Consider the following 16,798-nt stretch of genomic DNA (forward strand, 5'->3'; position numbering starts at 1 on the left):
GGTAAGAGTAAGTAATAACTCGAACCCAATAACTACGTTGCCAAACGTAGGAGGGAATTGAACCGTTAAAGTCGGATGTTTTCTCAAAATTATTGTCATGACATTATAGGACTTGGTTGGATTGGATCCATGATTGGTTGATTCATTCATACCATGACAAAGTATGAACGGACGTGGCAACAACGTTGGTTTGTTGTACTGTCACTGGCTCATAAGTGATGGTTGTTGGATAAGAGAAACTCCCATATAAGTTTTAATAGTATTGTGAGTCAGATTGGGTTGAATCATATGTGATTGGTCCCGTCTAAACCATATTCATGTTTAGGCTTAGGACACTTGATTGAGTTGTTCTTTATTCTGAGTTGAGATTCTGAGTTGGTTTGATTCTCTCTGATGTTGTTTCATTCGGCCATTTTACATACTCGTACATTCCATGTACTGATGCCATTTGGCGTGTATCATTTCATCATGCAGAGACAGGTACTCGAGATCATCAACCGGCGCACCGTTGAAGATCCACTTACTTCCAGCTAGTTGGTAAGTCCTCCCAGTTTCCAAAGAATATCGAGACTTATCTTGCAGCTTTGATTTGTTTCCCTTATTTTGACTTTTGGTAGCCATGGACTTGTCATTGGCACCTCCTAGATTGTTGATAGAGGCTTCATAGACTAGAGTATGGAAATGTTGATTTGTTCATTTTGACTAGTTTTATTCTAGCTGATTATTGATTTGATAATTGTTTGGCCTTTGGCCCTGGATTATGGATAGTAGTCCTATAATAGAGTCTTCTGCCGATAGAATGTGAATGAATGAAAGTGTGACTGGACCAAGTGGTTCGCTTGAAGGCCAGAAATGGCTTTCGAGTGCCGGCCACGTCTAGGGTACCCTCCCGGAGTGTGACACCTGTCCCAATCTCAAATAGCCTCAATCTTTGCTGGATCAATATAATAGCTTTCTTAGACATCACATGCACCAAGAATGCTATAGACTCAAGCCAAAACTTGAACTTTGACAACATGGCATAAAGCCATTGATCTTTCAACATTTGGAGCACTGTCCTTAATTGCTTATCATGCTCACTCTGGCTTCACAAGTATACCAATATGTCATAGATGAAGAAAATGATGAAAGAATCAAGGTATGGACTGAACACTCGAGTCATCAAGTCCATGAAGGCATCAGTGGCATTAGTCAATCTAGAAGGCATACAAAGAACTCATAGTGGCCATAACAAGTCCTAAATATAGTCTTAGGGATGTTCGTTGTCCTAATCCTCAACTAATGGTAACCAAATCTCAAATCTATCTAAGAAAACACTGCGGCACCCTAAAGCTGATCAAACAGGTCATCAATACAAGGCATGGGGTAATGGTTTTCCACTGTTAGCTTGTTCAACTACCTATAGTCAATGTATATTTTTTCTTCACAAACAGAAAAGGAACACCCCATGGTGACACACTCGGATAGATGAACCCCTTACCTAGGAAGTCCTCAAGTTGAACACTGAGCTCTTTGAGCTCTGAAGGCGCCATCTGATAAGGTGGAATAGAAATAGGTCGGGTACCTTATCTACGTCAATGGCAAAATCAATATCACACTCTAGGGAAGGCTAGGTAGGTCCGTAGGGAACACATCCAAAAAATCGCTAACCACGGGAACTAAGTCAACTAAAGGGCTATCTTTACTAACATCATGCATATAGATCAAGTAAGCTAAACATTTCAAAGAAACCAATAGTTGAGCATTCATAAAAGAGATAATCCCTATCAGTGTATAGCTATAGGAACCCTGCCACAACATTGGAGGAATGCCATGCATGGATAAGGTAACGGTCTTGGCATAGCAGTCCAAAACTGCATAGTAAGGGGATAACTAGTCCATGCCCAGAATCACATTGAAATCTAGCATATCTAGCAGAATAAGATCAACTCTAGTATCATAACCCTGGATGGTCACTAAGCAAGACCGAAACACATGATCCACTACTAAAGACTCACCCACTAAGGTCAAAACATGAACCAGCTCTATCAAGGACTTGAACCTCATACCCAATTAGGGAGCATAATATATAGACACATATGAATAACTGGATCCTAGATCGAATAAACATATAGTAGGCTTGTGGCATAATAAAATTGTACCTGTAATTAGATTGTTGGATGCCTAAGCCTATGCCCTCGCTGAAGCCGCATAGAAATGGCCCTGTGTACCTCTGTCGAGTGAATCTGACCTACTGACTTACCTGCCTCCCTAAGCTCCACCTCTAGCTCCCTATCGGCCATCCCGACTATCCTTATCGTAAGCTCCACCTCTAACTGGAGGAGACATTGTTGTCACTATTCTAGCTATTGGAGGAAGGTGGTACAATCGCACCTTAACCTTACTAGGGGCACTCTCAGGACCAGAACCGTAGTCGTAATATCCTGAAGCTGAATGACCCATAATAACCTAACCATAGTAGGATGGGAGTAAATCTGATCTCCTAGAGTACTATCCCATTCTAGGACCACCCTGGTGTTACTGGTTGCACTAAGAAGTAGGTAATGCTGCTTGAATAGGTTGGTGGTACTGACCCTGCTGAAATGCTGAAATGCTGAAATGCTAAAATCTCTGACATAACCTATAATATGAGTCCCCCTCTAGTCTGAGACCAAATCTAGCTACCCTGGTAGTGAGGCCTCTTATTAAAGCCCCCTTCGGCCTCGCGATGGATATGATCACAGAGCATGGTCGACCATATATAAAAATGAATGGCCTATTGAAGCCAGATGCTTCATATCATCCCTCAATCTATACCTCATCCCACGTATAAAGCAATGAACTCGCTCCTCCTTTGTGGGTAGAATCATGGTGGAATAGCAGGACAACTCATAAAACCTCACCTCATACTCTAAGACGTCAAGGAGCCCTGCTCCAACTCGGAGAATTGATCACGAAGCCTTTTTCTGATGCTTCGTGGTATGTAACGGACTAAGAAAGCCTTATAAAACTTATCCTAAGATACGAGAAGAAACCTAACTAGCCTAGACTGTAAGTTTAAGCACCACCACTATTTAGCGAGCCTACAGAACTGATGTATGGTGAAGTTGGCTCCTCTAGACCCAACGAGGCCTAAGGACTGAAGCTGCTCCAAGAAAGTGGTCAAGAACTCATGGGCGTCCTCCCAGTCGCTCTAGTACATATTGGTGGAGAAAGCCTATGAAATACCCTAAGTATCTTCTGCTTGTGTAGTGGCATGACCCTGTCATATATAACCGACTGTGCGGCCACATGAGCAGGTAGTGGTTGGCCCTCTAGGGCTACTGTTGTAGGATGACCCTGTGGTGTTAGTGCTAGTGCTGGTGCTGGTATCTACCTCATTGACATATAGCTACCAAGATCTAGGTGAGTATGGCCTGAATATTTGGTCCTACAGCTGGTGCATGGGGTGGTTGGGTTGGTTTCATCCCCACCGGCTGTAGAGGTATGTGTACTTCTTGGTGCTCCTCCTCAGACTCAAAAGCATACTTTTTGTAATGAGTCACTATTGCAGCCATCACACGACATCTACGTCAGCCTCTACCCCTAGCTGGGGCTCAATTTGAGGGCCTCGAGTGCATCATCCACAACCATCATGCCTCAAGAGTGAGCCATCATGTGAAAGAGTGAAACAAGTGAGATTTCAAGAAACTCAGACTAGATTTCAAAGATTGAGGAGTCCAAACTCTGCCTTATGTAAAGTTGCAAGAGTACGATTAACCTATATAATGGGACACATGTTGCATGAAAGAGAAACAAAATGGAAACATTTCCTAACGATATCGTGTAGTCTCCCAAAGATAATTCATGGATGTTTCAGCATCGATCCACTGGACTCTACTAGACATTAGCTCTGTATAAGTGAGACTGATGAACTTGGGGCTTTGATAAAAACTTGTCATGACCCCATTTCTCATGTCATAATGGCACCTACTATAACCCCCAATAGATAAGCCAACCCATAACCCAGAACAACTAATAATAGGTTTAGGGGTAGAAACTAAATACAACTAAACAATACCAACATAAACAGGATAATTCAGTAGATGACAAAACTAAAATAACATAAATAAAACTGATCCCTCCCAAAACCTAGAAGTTACTAGTATAGAGCTGTCTAACAAAAGAGTATAAGTCCACAAAGTGGACCACTTAAACAAGACCTGTCTCAAAAAGCAAAAGACTACTCTCTCTCTCTCTCTCTTTCTCTCTCTCTGTATATATATATATATATATATACAGATGGAGATTGGATCAATACAAATGTCAAGTGCTCACCCCATGTGTCCGGATCAGACTATGATAGGCTCAAAGCAACACTGGTCACTCATGCTCAGACCTGCATCACGAAAACAGATGCAGAGTGTATTATGATTACCAAAATAATAGGTACTCAGTAGGTATCATAGGCCGACTAAGCTTGAAAAGTAAAGGTAATATGATAATAGGGAATAGACACAACAGAGGTCAAGAGCGAAAGTCTAAAGTAAATAATGAACTGAAATGCACTCAAGTTTAAAAGGAACTAACTAAGAAAACTACATCTAAACTACATCTAACTAGACCCCCATAAGCCCATAAGGTACACTCTTGCGCAAGTTTAAATAAAAACCCGACTGGACCCTTTAAGCTTGATGGGTACACAGAATAGCTATAACTATTTAGATTTGAAACCGAGAATCAAGGGCCGGTGAATATAGACCCATATCCATAATCTAACCCAGTAAAATCTAACAATAAGGATGCCGGACTTTCCCTACCGGATTCTCCTCATATGTCCCCAATACTAATCAAGTATGGAGTCCGGAACTTTTCTATCGAATGCTCCCCAGAAGTCCTCAAGGTTGATCAAGTACGGAGGCCGGACCTGCTCTACCAAATGCTCCCCAAAAATAACCAAGACTGAACAAGTATAGAGGTCAGACCTGTTATATCGGATGCTCTCTAGAAATACCCAAGACTGATCAAGTATTAAGTAGCTAATACCGGACCTCTAACCGAATGCTCGCTATAAGGATCAGGACAATCGAGGCCGGATCATGAATCTGTATGCTTTCCAAGGTGCAAAACATAGCTACTAAAAATACTCCCAACCATCTATAGATACCATACTTAGTGGATCACTGTCCATATTTTACTCAACTAGTAAAACCACCAGAACTAAACCTCAAACAAATCTTAAATCGCAGCATGGAACCTGGTGAATTCGTTGAAACTCGTGAAGTCACAGAATCGGGAAAGATAGAGTTAAGGTCATCGAAGAAGGGGTTTTACCTAGCTAAGGCTCAAACTATCAGAATCAAGTCTGCTACAACAAGGATCTAAGTTGGCCAAACGACGTCGAGGAAAAACTAAGGCCTATCGAGTTCGAATCATGTATTTCTAAGACAATCACTAGTCACACCTAAGATAATGCCAACTATGATTCAATGAATCAATAAAACAAATATGCACATACGCCACAAGGCATGGATAACCAACAAAGCAATTAGCATGCTCAAAAATACCCGATAAAATCCTGAAACAACCTTAAACATAATTTCTAAATGTCTAAACATGATTCAATACTACCCACTCCCAAATTCCAACTAATCAACATGCAATCACGTTCTCAAGATCAATATAAAGAGGGGGAAACTATAGCCTTCCTGTAGGCTGATCACGAGCGCTCTAAAATTATGGAACTGAAGCTTTCCCTTTATGAACGGCCTCTGAACGCTGACACACTATCAAATATAGGTGCATAGCGTTATTATGATTGTTATGATATTAAAATTACTAAATTCGGAAACGAACCAATTTGAGAGTCAAAATCGGGTATGTGGAACCGCTCTAGTAATTTCAAAATTAACTCCGCAAAAAGGTTCCAAATGCTATCCTGAACCCTTGTTCCAAAAAGGAACACAATTCAGTTCTCAAAACAGCCACAATATAAACATGCATCAAAATCCACACCTAAGCGCAAAAGTCACTAAGGCGGCTAGAAAATGAGGGAAATTACCTCAAACAAGGGCTCTACAACTAATTCTGATCATACCACAGTGTTCCTCTTGAAAAACCCCACAACTTAGCCTTTTGAATCGCCTAAATCACCTTAAAATTAAAAGAGAAATTGTGCTTGAACTTATGATCAGAATGTTGAAATTCAGAATTTAAAAGAACTCTCAGGTGTTGCAAAAGCAACCCCCAAAGATCGCTTAAGCGACCACCTCTAAGAGGCGGGCCTAGCTTAAGCGAGGACCCGGTCGCTTTACTGAGGGGTCTCTTTAGCGACAACCTCCCAGGGACCATGGTCGCTAAGCGAATAGGGATCACAAAAGCGATGACACCAGACTTAACTAGTGCAAAATAAAATTTGGCATGTCCAAGTCTCCGATTGAGTGCTCGACATTCGTTTGGAACCCCGTGCGCGCAAACGAGATATGATACCCCCAATAAATTTGACATTCCGAACTGAATAGCCCATTTAAAATTCTCATACGGGGTCATTTTAATGAAAAGTGAGTCCCATACTCAAGTTTCATTTTTAGCAAAATTTTACAACAGGCCTCGAGATTAGACCAGAAGCCTCGAGAAGCGCACAAAGGGTCATTGTAGACCAAACTTCACATTACGAAACTAACCGCATTGAGGAAATTTTCATTCGAGCGTGTTTTCCAAGAATTTTGAAAAAGTCAACCTTAGGCCAATTTTCAAAGGCTAAAGCGTCAAATGGCCTCAAATTCACACAAATTATCTCGATACTCGCGTTGACCATGCTACAGCCTAATTTGACCATTTCAGAGTTGATAAAGAATTCGTTCTGAGGTCGTTTATCTAGAGAAATGAACGAAATCAACTTTTCAAGTTATAAAGACTCCAAAATAGGTAAACAGGCCTAAAACCCAAACGAATGACGAGGCGATCGATCGATTAGTGTCAACAAGTCATAAATGACTTGGGATCGCTATAGGAACGTTCTAAACGATGAAAAGAAAGTATTAAAGCAAAAATGACCTGGAAGGTCATTTTCACTTTATGTGATGTATTAGTTGGATACATCACTTTTACGCGATGTATCGGGACATTGAGGAATGTATCCAAAATCGAGACGTGATGTATTGAGATGTTTTGAGATCTATCTAGATTCTGTTAAATTTAAGGAATTTTTGTAATTTGAACAAGAATTAGGATATGATGTAATTAGATCTTAACACTATGTGATTTGTGTAATCCGTAATAAAAACATAAAAAAATATTTGGTAAAGTGTGAAATGTGAAGAAGAAAGTGAAAGATTTTGATAAGCAAATTTTTCTTATAAAGTGGAAATTTTCCACTTTATAATTTATAAAGTGGAAGAATTTCTTTCGTTTTATAAAGTAAAAAATTAATTTTATATCAAAATTTAGACGTTTATAGATTTAATTTTTTTTTTTAATAAAATGGAAAAAAAATTCGTTACGCCTATTTTAGTTACATTCTAAAAACGACTTACTTGTGTCAATTTTATCTCTTTATAACTCAAATATGTTCCGAACTCCTATATTGGTAACAAGCAAAACCTTATATATGTATCTCCAAGCAATTTGGAAATAAATAAAAATTAGAAAGATAAAATAAAATACCTACAATAGAAAGGGAAAATAAAATTTAAAAAAATCAAAATAAACTCCCAACTTGGGGAATCCTTCCCGCCATTTGATATATGAACGTTTGAATACTATATAGCATATTATGGAGAAAAGATTTGCCCCAATTTTCAAAATCCCTACTCTTTCTGTATCTTAAAACCCTCTGATTCTGGACGACCCTTCTCTGAAACAGATCTGACAATTGCCAGGTTTCTTCTGCTCTATTTCTTCTGCAACCCAATGTTGTACAGTAAATATTGAGAATTTTGAAGAAATTATTGAGTATTTAAACAAATCGCACCATTTCTTTTTGAATTTTTCTTTCGCTTATTCTCTCTTCTTTTTTGTAATACGTATATTTTGATATCTTGTTAAAGTAGTTTATTCCTTAATCATTTAATCCTTTTCGATTCTGCTGCTTTAAATTGTCATTTCTTTGGATTTATGAACGGTGTTAAAGAAAGAAAATTAGGAGGAGAAAAATTGATGAACAAGGGAGTAACGTTCTTGAATTTTGCTCAATTCTTTGGTATAAGATAAGATGATTCTTGGAGTAAACACAAATGCTAAAACATAATTTCACTAATTGCTACATACCAAAGAAAAATGATTTCATGGACTAATTCCCATCCCAATTAAACTTTCCTCCTGGTGAATACAGTAATATTTCAAAAATTATATGGACCAATTTCCTGTTTCCAAATAGAATCTTAAAAAAAAAGATTGCAATTTACTTTTATAGTAATATCGAGACTCAACTTTTATTCTCTCCAAAAAGTGTTAGAGTTTATATGAGGGGAAAGCATAAAACATTGCAGACCCCTGAACTGCTTTGGGAAATAGTTAAACGATATCTTCATTACAATTGATATGATTCAAATGCCTGCTAGTTCTATACAAAATTTGGGGTTAGATGGTTGTGGAGTCAAACTCAATTTTACTTTTTATGTGACCTAGGACAATAAAAATACCAACACAGGTCTTTGTTTTTTGCAATGCATACTCTTAATGTTAACTGGTTTTTGTTCCCCAGTGGGTTGTTAATGTCAAACCTCTAGAGCATATTTACATCTTATATATTTGTAGTTTCTTCTCTAATATTTATACCCTCTTTTCATCAGAATTAACCCAACATGCTAAACTCTAAAAGGCGCAGACTTGAAGATCCACTTGAAACTGCAAGCTCAAGCAGGAACTCTCGCTACAAAAGTCAAGTACAAAGTCCAACAACTCCAGATGGGGTTTCAGGCAGTAAAAATCAAGAAACGGATCAGTTATTTGGTCATGACTTGAGGCAAATCCATCAAGCTCAAATGAATAAAATTATCATGGACAAGTTTGTATCTGGTTTGGGTGCACTAGCATCATCAATCCAAGTTGAGGCGATTCATGCGAATTGTTTCAGCTTGTTTTGGCAAACAAAGTTACAATCTTTCTATCTACTTGCAAAGGCCATGGAGAAAAAATGCAACGGGAATGCTAATATGAAGTTTTGGTTGTATAGAACTTCCAAGGAAGAAATCGTGCTGTCACATGAGTTAAAAACTTTTGAGTTGCTTTGGCTTAGAACTTTGAGTTAAGTTTGAAGCTTTATTTATCTACAGACAATAACAGAGAAAATGAAACAAAGTCATTAGTCGTAGTGGTGGTCAATTTATGGCGTCTTCTGGTACCCCCATTGCTAATTCCTCTTCAAAACCAAAAAAGAAAATATTGCAGCAACAAACAAATGGAACAAACGGTGTTCCAAAACTTTTATCCCTTATTTGTGGTGACTAGAGTTGGCACAAAAATGGCTTTTTGTGGTTACCGTAGGTGTCACCATAGGCTAATTCAGAATTTGATTGATTGGGATAATGATTATAGGAACCATAAATCTTATTTTTTATTGCGTTCTGAACTTATTATTTATGGGTACCCTATTATTTGGTGAGTCTCTTAACCCAAACTCATAGTTTGGGCCGAACAAACTATATTTTCTGACATGTATAAAAGGAAAAATTACTAAATTACATACCTTATATTTTTATATTTTTAATTATTTTCTACCATTTGTAAAAATTTCAAAAAAATTTCTTCTGATACATAGGAATGATGCTGATATATCGCGATTTGATACATAAGTCATTTTCATTATACATCTCTAGTTGATACAAACCAAACACAAAATGTATCAGTAAAACATAAGTTTTACTACTATTTTTGTTGTGTAATGATATATTATGTGTTACAAGCTGATTCATAAGTTTTATTGATATTACAATGTTTGGTTTGTATCAACTAGTGATATATCATGAAAAGGACTTATGTATCAAATCGCGATGTATCAGCGTCATTCATATGTATCAGAAATCTAGAAAAACGAGGGAATTCGGATAATTACCAAAAAAATTGGGGTAAATTGTAATTGGGCTTTCTCACTATGGATTTAAATAAAATACCCTAATTAAAAAAGGAAACATAGATAGATATACTGTATTAAATAAATATTTACCATTTATAACAAGCACATTTTTATTCTCGCTGAACACTTATAATATATTTATAATACAGTTTTAATATATATTACAAAAAATAATTTATAAAACACCTATAATACAAATTTTATTGATAAGTAATACATTTATCACACACTTTAATACAATTATAATATACTGTGTCAATTTTTTACTAAGCAATCATAATATATTTTTAAAATACTTCTAATACATTTATATTACATGCATAATTTAGTTTTAATACATAATACAGATTTATCATAGTATTGCTATGTATTGTTATAAATGATAATAAATAAAAACATATCGCTAAAATCGATTATTATTTATTAAAAAGTACTCTTCTAAGTAATTTTTACTAACTAAAATGAGATAATTTCAAATATGTACGATAAAATAATTAGTTTACAAAAAAATTATTATATTTTATTTACATAAAAAATAATAAAAAATTATTAAAAAAATATATGGACTATACATTATGATACGTACAAAACACTCATATATATTGCATTCAAACGCACACGCAACAAGTAATATAGTGATTCTTTTCAGAATCTAAATGTCGAGCCCACATGTACTATGTGCTTAGCAATTCACTTGAGTTAATTTCCGACAATATTCCAAGCAAATGCTATGATATATCATAAAGGTTTGTTGGATTGTATTTATTCTAACTAGTGCAAAAGTTAATAAAATAAGACACCGACAATATGAGCAATAAGATTCTAGGGGTACAATATTTATGGTCAGGCATGTTTTCACTCAAATTCCATGATTTTCAAGACAATTGATCATGTGTGTACCACAATCATGTATAATATTTATTCGTCCAATGAACTTTATTTCTCCAATTGCTGATTTCAGGGTTAATTATATGATTCAGGAATGGTCATCCTCTAAATTGCTTATTCAAGCTAGTCTCACAACTACATCATTGAGCAGTGATGTGAGTCTTCAACTTAAAAGCATTAACACTTTCATCTCGTTCATAAATAGATAAGGCTAACTAGGTATATTACTATCCTAATTTTAAATCAACCCTAACGTTGAGCCAGAGAAGATCTTATCTTCCGTGTTCTTCGTCTTATTCTTATGTTCCCATGGTCATTCACGTGAGAATGACAAATTTATTTTAATGTTGGTTAGACACTAAAATAGCAAGTATAAGAACACGAGAACAATCATAAGAGAAACAAGATCCATTGATTTAAATAAAATTCTAAACAATCATGTTTTAGCTGTAACCCAAAAACAAGGGTATTTAGCTTCTCATAATTTGAAGAAAAATCCAAGAATTAATGTTGATCATACAATAGTAATGAGTAGTAGACTTAAAATATGAAGAACCCTTGTAAGAAAACTTGTACTTTCTATTTTTCTCTCCAAAATCGTAAGTCCCTATAGGTTGTTCTTAGGGTATTTATAGAGGTCGACCCCTCAAAACCCCAACCCAGTAGGAGTTTAGAATTATTTAATGAAATCCCATTGCAGCACTAGCTCCGCGGAGCGGAGGGCAGCGCGTTTGTGTTGCTTTGTGGAGCGCCCTCCAACGTGCAGGTGTAATAGTGACTAGTCCACATGGATGTATGGTGCGGGTCTCTCCCTTTTAGGCCTAGCCTCACGGCTCATATGCTCCTTTAGCTGCATAACTCGTCTCTCACTCTTAAGCCTAGCCTGACGGCTCAGATGCTCCTTTAGCTGCATAACTCTCCTCATATCTCAATTCACGCTTCTGCATGCTTCTCCTGTTGTTTTGGTTCCCTTCCAGACACACTTTAGTCTAAAACAAGGTAATCACATCTCTTAGTTCATCTATAACAATGCAACACCAAACACAGGGAAATATGCACATTTGCTCTTGAAACTCAACTAAAACATGGGTAAGTGTGGTACTTGGATGTATAAATACACACAACATAACTATACTGACTATACATTATGATACACTTAACAAATCGAATATAGCTTAACTATACATGAAGTATACACCAACTATTTATCAAACTTATTTTTTTCTAAATATTTATTAGGTTTTAAAGAAGAAGGAAAATGATGAGAAATAGTTAAAGGTAAGATTGATTATGAAGAAGGAGGTGATTCCGAAAGAAAAATTGATTTTATTGTAAGTAATTTTACTTTTTTATATTTCGACCAACTCATAATCTCCTTTAAACAATCTCAAATTTTAGATATGAAATTTTTTCAATGTTTTGAGCCTTTTGATATATCATTCCCTTGAAACGAGAACAAGGAAGGAATATTAAAAGCAACAAAGAGAAAATGAAGAAGAAGAAGGAGGAGGAGGAGGAGGAGGAAGGAAGGAAGGAAGAAGACAATGTTAATGGCTAAAGTGAAAGGAAGAAGAAGAAGCGATATGGACGAATGGCCAATTCAGGTAATTTTGATAAAATTAGGTCAGTTTTCTTGTAAATAAGATGGTGGAAGCGCCAATTCCCATAAATATCCCAATTAAAATTCATTTGTAAATACAGTTTTTGTAATGACCCTCAAGGTCATTTTCATCTTTTTTGATCTTTTCAGCATCTAGGGATTTCTTATAGTGACCCCAAGCCATTTATGATTTGCTGGTAGTCACAGTTCGATTGTTGGTCGTTCGTTTGGATTTTTCGCCCGTTTTCATGTTGTGGAGCTGTTGAAGTTTGAATGGCTGACTTCAGTCAAAACTCTAGGAAGAAAAGATTAGAATTGAATTTTGATGGTTCCATCAGCTCTGGAAAGGACAAATTATGCTAGTAGCATGGTCGACACGAGTATCGAGGCATTTGGTGCGAGTTTGGAGCCATTTGACGCTTTAGCCTTTGAAATTTGGCCTAAGGTTGACTTTGGTCAACATTCTTGGTAAACACATTCGAATTGAAATTTTGTTAGTGTGGTTAGCTGCAGAATATTAAATTTGGTTTAGAACGATCTTTTGTGCATGTCCCGAGGCTTCCGGTCTCATTTTGAACCCTTTTGTGGATTTTTGGTTTAATTTGGTGGTTGGGTGTGGGATCCACTTTTTATCGAGATGACTTCGGAATGAAATTTTGACTATGCCATTGAGTCTGAACATTGAATTTGGTAGGGTAGCATAGTCTGTTTGAGCGCACAGGTTTCCAAATGAATTTCGAGCACCTCATCGAAAATTTTTGACTTTTCCAAATCTGTGTTGTAGCAAAATCTAGTGCGAGGCAAAAATGCCTTCGCGATCATGAGCCTTGGAGGTTGTGTTTACGAAGCTTGGCTGTCACGCCCCGGGAGGGTACCCTAGACGTAACCGGCACTCGAAGGCCATTTCTGACCTCCGAGCGAACCACCTGGTCCAGTCACACATTTATTCAATCACATTTTCTTAGCGGAAACTCAATTAAAGAAATACTATTCATATATGGGGGGCCGAAGGCCAAACATTTACAAACCCAACAAGGCAATAAAATAAGACTCCTCAAAATAACAGTTCGACCTCCCCACACTCCAGTCTATGAAGCCTCTATCAAAGTCTAAGAGGTGCCAATGACAAGTCCATGACTACTAACAATCAAAGTAAAGGAAATGTCAACAAAACTGTACATGAAAGCTCAACATCCTCCGGAAACTAGGAGGACTCACCAACTAGCTGAGGGTGTAGGTAGATCTTCAACGGAGCGCCGGTTGATGATCTCTAGTACCTGTCTCTACATCATGAAACGATGTAGGCCAAATGGCATCAGTACATGGAATATACGAGTATGTAAAATGGCCGAATACAACGAACATCATGGAAGAATTAATCAACTCAGAAGCTCAACTCAAGAGGAATAATAACTCAATCAAATGTCCTAAGTCTAAACAAGAATATAATTTAGACGGGACCAATCACATACAATTCAACTCAATCTGACTCAGAGTACTATCAAGACCTATTTGGGAGTTTCTCTTACCCGACAACCATCACTTATGAGCCAGTGAAAGTACAACAAACCGACGTTGTTGCCGCGTCCGTTCATACCTTGCCAGGGTATGAACGAATCAACCAATCATGAATCCAATCCAACCAAGTCCTATAATGTCAGGACAAATATCTCGGGGAAGCATCCGACTTTAACGGTTCAATCCCCCCCTACGTTTGGCGACGTAGTTATTGGGTTCGAGTATGGACTTTACTCTTGCCCAATTCGGTGCTCGATACTCCTTCCAAGACTCAATGCTCATAAAACTCCATCCAATCAACTCAATCAAATCATATCGACAAGTCTCATCACAACCTTGTCAACTCATCAACTCTATCATGATCAAATCTTTTCCAATCATACTATCCGGTCAATCTCAGTCATACCTTTCAAAAGAAATTTGAATGCACATTTATAGCAACATATAAGCACAACCAATCATTTCCTCTATCCATTTACTCAATCTTTGAAACTCATCACAACTCCAAGGCTTTAAGTCAACAATTTAAGATAAGCAACATTTTAAAGAAAATAGCATCCTTCATTATAATCCACATAATTAAGAAGATCAATAAAACATATTTAACAATTCATCTTCATCGACTCATACTCACATAAGGCTCAATTTAGGAACTTCTTGGCTCAACAACATCAACACATATAGAATCAAATGCATAGGGGACAAAGTTCATACAAGCATAAACCATACCAAGAAACTCCATTTCTATGGGCATCTAACCTCAAAGCAAGAATAGGGCACATGGGTGGACTCAACCCATGTTTTAGATAGCCTTACATACCTTAGTGAAGACTTGAAGAAAACCTTGTGGTTGGGTCTTCAATGGAGGACTAAAATCTTGAAGCTCTTGGACTCTTTTTTGTTGGAAATGGAGAAGAAGAAGAAAAGAGAGAGAAGCTAGGGATTTTTAGAGAGAGGGTGAGGCTGCAAAATGTGTTCCCAAAAGACCAAGGGTAACATATATATAATTTCGGTAAGTTCCCAAATTACCCCTCCTCGAAAGTTCTGAAAATAGGCTAAAACGCACCTGGCGCAATAGTGGCGCGTCGCTCCATTGCAGCACCAGGCTGAATACGCCTGAAACCTGCACACCTCATAGTGGCGCACCGCGCCAGAGACTAAACTACTGAGGTATGTTTCTGGCGCGATAGTGGCGCGTCGCGTCCTTACAGCGCCAAGGCCATATTTTCTGGGTTCTGGAAATTTGGCCTGAAAAACCCTGCACAACTTTTAGTGGCGCGTCGCGCCAAGGACCAAACTACTGAGGCATGTTTATGGCGCGATAGTGGCGCGTCGCGCCCTTACAGCGCCAAGGCCATTTCCCCAGCAGTTGCAACCCAGGCCAGAAATGAAATTCTTGCCGTGCTAGTTCATCTTAGGATCGTCATATCTTTTGACTCCGAACTCCAAAATTTACGTTCTTGGTGGCGTTGGAAAGAAGACTCAAAGACCTTTGATTTGAAGGGTCATGGGCCACCCAGATTGTCGTCTTTCAAGAGATAGGGTCGTTAGAAGTCGACCCCTTATGCGAACTCCTACCCAAACTTAGCCACGACGAATCTTTTGGATTTAATTTGATCCTAGGGGTCTTTCATGACCCTGCCTCACCTCTAACACTTCTCAAATTCTCAAAGACTCATTTTGACTCATGCATACGCTCCTTAATACTCGAGTTCGACCCTACCCGTATACAAGAAGGGTTTGAATTCTAGGGGAAAATTTTGAGGGGTGTTACATTATCTCCCTCTTGGGATCATTCGTCCTCGAATGACGAGTGGCCAGGAATGGACTAGGGTACAAATCACAATCAACATCCAGTCATTCAATCAATCAAATTTTCAAACAAATATCAATCAAAACTCAAAATGCACTAATGAATTCAAGTCAAGGAAATGTCGTTACCTTCAACATTCTCCTCAGTAGGAACGAATAGATGGGGATATTTAGATTTCATGGATTCCTCCACTTCTCATGTGGCTTCCTCAACAAATTGTTTTCTCCACAGTACTTTGACTGAGGTGACTTCCTTGTTTCTCAGTTTGCGAACTTGGCGATCAAGAATTTGGACCGGAACCTCTTCATAAGCCAAGCTATCCTTAATTCCAATGCTATCAATGGGGACTACCCACGAGGGATCGCCCAAGAACTTTTTTAACATCGAAACGTAGAATACCGGATGAATAGAGGCTAGCTCCGACGGCAACTCCAACTCATAAGCAACATTCCCAATCCGTCTCAAGATCTGGTAAGGACCAATATATCGAGGACTAATCTTCCCCTTCTTTCCAAACCTCATGACACCCTTCATGGGTGACACTTTCAAATACACCCAATCACCCACCTCAAACTCTAAGTCTCTCCTTCTCACATCGGTGTAGGATTTTTGGCGGCTTTGGGCTGTCTTTAGCATATCTTGGATAACTCTCACCTTCTCCATGGCTTGGTGAACAAGGTCAGGCACAATCAACTCGGCTTCACCAACTTCAAACCACCCAATGGGAGATCTACACCTCCTCCCATACAAAGCTTCATAAGGAGCCATTTGAATGCTTGCATGATAGCTATTGTTGTATGAAAACTCTATGAGAGGTAAGTGATCATCCCAATTTCCCTTGAAGTCAAGCACACATGCCCTCAACATATCTTCCAATGTCTGGATGGTGTGCTCTGCTTGGCCATCTGTCTGGGGATGGAAGGCTGTACTCAAGTTCACCCTCGAA

At 38.1% G+C, this 16,798-nt stretch overlaps 1 long non-coding RNA gene across 1 annotated transcript; it reads left to right on the forward strand.

Moving 5' to 3' along the window:
- Positions 1 to 7,638: 7,638 nt before the first annotated feature.
- On the forward strand, positions 7,639 to 9,271 carry LOC129888080 (uncharacterized). Its single transcript, XR_008766532.1, has 2 exons — positions 7,639 to 7,838; positions 8,751 to 9,271. It is a non-coding gene; the product is annotated as an uncharacterized LOC129888080 (long non-coding RNA).
- Positions 9,272 to 16,798: the final 7,527 nt, after the last annotated feature.

The sequence above is a fragment of the Solanum dulcamara genome, chromosome 1, assembly GCF_947179165.1.
Source record: "Solanum dulcamara chromosome 1, daSolDulc1.2, whole genome shotgun sequence".
NCBI lineage: Eukaryota > Viridiplantae > Streptophyta > Magnoliopsida > Solanales > Solanaceae > Solanum > Solanum dulcamara.